We start from the raw sequence: 5000 nt of genomic DNA, 5'->3' as shown, positions 1-5000 counted from the left end.
GGAATGAAATCAACCCGGGTAGAACGTAATGGAATGGAATGGAATGGAATGGAATGGAAAGGAATGGAATGGAATGGAATGGAATAAAATTTAATGGAATGGAATGGAATGGAATGGAATGGAATGGAATGGAATGGAATGGAATGGAATGGAATGGAATGGTATCAACCCAAGTAGAATGGAATGGATTGGAATGGAATGTAATGTAATGGAATGGAATGGAATGGAATCAACCCGAGTAGAACGGAATGGATTGGAATGGACTGGAATGGAATGGAATGGAATGGAACGGAATGGAATGGAATGGAATGGAATGGAATAGAATGGAATGGAATAGATTGGAATCAACCCGAGTAGAACGGAATGGAATGGAATGGAATGGAATGCAATAGAATGGAATGGAATGGAATGGAATGGAATGGAATGGAATGGAATGGAATGGAATGGAATGGAATCGAAAGGAATGGAATGGAATGGAATGGAATGGAATGGAATTGAATGGAATGGAATCAACCCGAGTAGAATGGAATGGATTGGAATGGACTGGAATGGAATGGAATGGAATTGAATGGAATGGAATGGAATGGAATGGAATGGAATGGAATCAACCCGAGTAGAATGGAATGGATTGAAATGGAATGGAATGGAATCGAGTGGAATGGAATGGAATGGAATGGAATCAACCCGAGTAGAACGGAATTGATTGGAATGGAATGGAATGGAATGGAATCGTATGGAATCGAAAGGAATGGAATGGAATGGAATGGAATGGAATGGAATGGAATGGAATGGAATGGAATGGAATGAAATCAACCCGAGTAGAACGTAATGGAATGGAATGGAATGGAAAGGAATGGAATGGAATGGAATGGAATAAAATTTAATGGAATGGAATGGAATGGAATGGAATTGAATGGAATCAACCCGAGTTGAATGGAATGGATTGGAACGGAATGGAATGGAATGGAATGGAATGGAATGGAATGGAATGGAATGGAATCAAATCAACCCGAGTTGAATGGAATGGAATGGAATGGAATGCAATGGAATGGAATGGAATGGAATGGAATGGAATGGAATGGAATGGAATGGAATGGAATCGTATGGAATCGAATGGAATGGAATGGAATGGAATGGAATGGAATGGAATGGAATGGAATGGAATGGAATGGAATGAAATCAACCCGAGTAGAACGTAATGGAATGGAATGGAATGGAAAGGAATGGAATGGAATGGAATGGAATAAAATTTAAGGGAATGGAATGGAATGGAATGGAATTGAATGGAATGGAATCAACCCGAGTAGAATGGAATGGATTGGAATGGAATGGAATGGAATTGAATGGAATGGAATGGAATGGAATGGAATCAACCTGAGTAGAATGGAATGGATTGGAATGGAATGGAATGGAATGGAATGGAATGGAATGGAATCAAGCCGACTAGAATGGAATGGATTGGAATGGAACGGAATGGAATGGAATGGAATGGAATGGAATGGAATGGAATGGAATGGAATCAACCCGAGTAGAACGGAATGGATTGGAATGGAATGGAATGGAATGGAATCGAATGGAATGGAATGGAATGGAATGGAATGGAATGGAAAGGAAAGGAAAGGAATGGAATCAACCCGATTAGAATGGAATGGATTGGAATGGACTGGAATGGAATGGAATGGAATGGAACGGAATGGAATGGAATGGAATGGAATGGAATGGAATGGAATGTAACGGAATGGAATGGAATGGAATAGATTGGAATCAACCCGAGTAGAACTGAATGGAATGGAATGGAATGGAATGCAATAGAATGGAATGGAATGGAATGGAATGGAATGGAATGGAATGGAATGGAATGGAATGGAATGGAATGGAATGGAATGGAATCGAAAGGAATGGAATGGAATGGAATGGAATGGAATGGAACGGAATGGAATCAACCCGAGTAGAATGGAATGGATAGGAATGGACTGGAATGGAATGGAATGGAATGGAATGGAATGGAATCAACCCGAGTAGAATGGAATGGATTGAAATGGAATGGAATGGAATGGAATGGAATGGAATGGAATGGAATGAAATCAACCCGAGTAGAACGGAATGGATTGGAATGGAATGGAATGGAATGGAATCGTATGGAATCGAAAAGAATGGATTGGAATGGAATGGAATGGAATGGAATGGAATGGAATGAAATCAACCCGGGTAGAACGTAATGGAATGGAATGGAATGGAATGGAATGGAAAGGAATGGAATGGAATGGAATGGAATAAAATTTAATGGAATGGAATGGAATGGAATGGAATCGAATGGAATGGAATGGAATGGAATGGAATGGAATGGTATCAACCCAAGTAGAATGGAATGGATTGGAATGGAATGTAATGTAATGGAATGGAATGGAATGGAATCAACCCGAGTAGAATGGAATGGATTGGAATGGACTGGAATGGAATGGAATGGAATGGAACGGAATGGAATGGAATGGAATGGAATGGAATAGAATGGAATGGAATAGATTGGAATCAACCCGAGTAGAACGGAATGGAATGGAATGGAATGGAATGCAATAGAATGGAATGGAATGGAATGGAATGGAATGGAATGGAATGGAATGGAATGGAATGGAATAGAATCGAAAGGAATGGAATGGAATGGAATGGAATGGAATGGAATGGAATGGAATGGAATCAACCCGAGTAGAATGGAATGGATTGGAATGGACTGGAATGGAAAGGAATGGAATTGAATGGAATGGAATGGAATGGAATGGAATGGAATCAACCCGAGTAGAATGGAATGGATTGAAATGGAATGGAATGGAATCGAGTGGAATGGAATGGAATGGAATGGAATCAACCCAAGTAGAACGGAATTGATTGGAATGGAACGGAATGGAATGGAATCGTATGGAATCGAAAGGAATGGAATGGAATGGAATGGAATGGAATGGAATGGAATGGAATGGAATGGAATGGAATGGAATGGAATGGAATGGAATGGAATGGAATGAAATCAACCCGAGTAGAACGTAATGGAATGGAATGGAATGGAAAGGAATGGAATGGAATGGAATGGAATAAAATTTAATGGAATGGAATGGAATGGAATGGAATTGAATGGAATCAACCCGAGTTGAATGGAATGGATTGGAACGGAATGGAATGGAATGGAATGGAATGGAATGGAATGGAATGGAATGGAGTCAACCCGAGTAGAGAGGAATGGGTTGGAATGGAAAGGAATGGAATGGAATGGAATGGAATGGAATGGAATGGAAGGGAATGGAATGGAGTGGAATCAACCCGAGTAGAACGGAATGGAATGGAATGGAATGGAATGGAATGGAATGGAATGGAATGGAATGGAATGGAATGGAATAGAAAGGAATGGAATGGAATGGAATGGAATGGAATGGAATGGAATGGAATGGAATGGAATGGAATGGAATGGAATGGAATGGATTGGAATGGAATGGAATGGAATGGAATCAACCCGAGTAGAATGGAATGGATTGGAATGGAATGGAATGGAATGGAATGGAATGGAATGGAATGGAATGATGAACCCGAGTAGAATGGAACGGTTTGGAATGAAATGGAATGGAATGGAGTGGAATGGAATGGAATGGAATGGAATGGAATGGAATGGAATGGAATGGAATGGAATGGAATCAACGCGAGTAGAACGGAATGGGTTGGAATGGAAAGGAATGGAATGGAATGGAATGGAATGGAATGGAATGGAATGGAATGGAATGGAATGAACCCGAGTGGAATGGAATGGAATGGAATGGAATGGAATGGAATGGAATGGAATGGAATGGAATGGAATGGAATGGAATGGAATGGAATGGAATGGAAATCAACCTGAGTAGAACGGAATGGAATGGAATGGAATGGAATGGAATGGAATGGAATGGAATGAACCCGAGTGGAATGGAATGGAATGGAACGGAATGGAATGATGAACCCGAGTAGAATGGAACGGTTTGGAATGAAATGGAATGGAATGGAGTGGAATGGAATGGAATGGAATGGAATGGAATGGAATGGAATGGAATGGAATGGAATGGAATCAACCCGAGTAGAACGGAATGGGTTGGAATGGAAAGGAATGGAATGGAATGGAATGGAATGGAATGGAATGGAATGGAATGGAATGAACCCAAGTGGAATGGAATGGAATGGAATGGAATGGAATGGTGAATCCGAGTAGAATGGAACGGTTTGGAATGAAATGGAATGGAATGGAATGGAAAGGAATCGAATGGAATGGAATGGAATGGAATGGAATGGAATGGAATGGAATGGAATGGAATGGAATGGAATGGAATGGAATCAACCCGAGTAGAAAGGAATGGGTTGGAATGGAAAGGAATGGAATGGAATGGAATGGAATGGAATGGAAGGGAATGGAATGGAGTGGAATCAACCCGAGAAGAACGGAATGGAATGGAATGGAATGGAATGGAATGGAATGGAATGGAATGGAATGGAATAGAAAGGAATGGAATGGAATGGAATGGAATGGAATGGAATGGAATGGAATGGAATGGATTGGAATGGAATGGAATGGAATGGAATGGAATGGAATGGAATGAACCCGAGTGGAATGGAATGGAATGGAATGGAATGGAATGATGAATCCCAGTAGAATGGAACGGTTTGGAATGAAATGGAATGGAATGGAATGGAATGGAATCTAATGGAATGGAATGGAATGGAATGGAATGGAATGGAATGGAATGGAATGGAATGGAATGGAATGGAATGGAATGGAGTCAACCCGAGTAGAGAGGAATGGGTTGGAATGGAAAGGAATGGAATGGAATGGAATGGAATGGAATGGAATGGAAGGGAATGGAATGGAGTGGAATCAACCCGAGTAGAACGGAATGGAATGGAATGGAATGGAATGGAATGGAATGGAATGGAATGGAATGGAATGGAATGGAATAGAAAGGAATGGAATGGAATGGAATGGAATGGAATGG

This window comes from Gorilla gorilla, chromosome 17, assembly GCF_029281585.2.
Source record: "Gorilla gorilla gorilla isolate KB3781 chromosome 17, NHGRI_mGorGor1-v2.1_pri, whole genome shotgun sequence".
Classification (NCBI taxonomy): domain Eukaryota; kingdom Metazoa; phylum Chordata; class Mammalia; order Primates; family Hominidae; genus Gorilla; species Gorilla gorilla.
Note: the sequence above shows the minus strand (reverse complement) of the source record.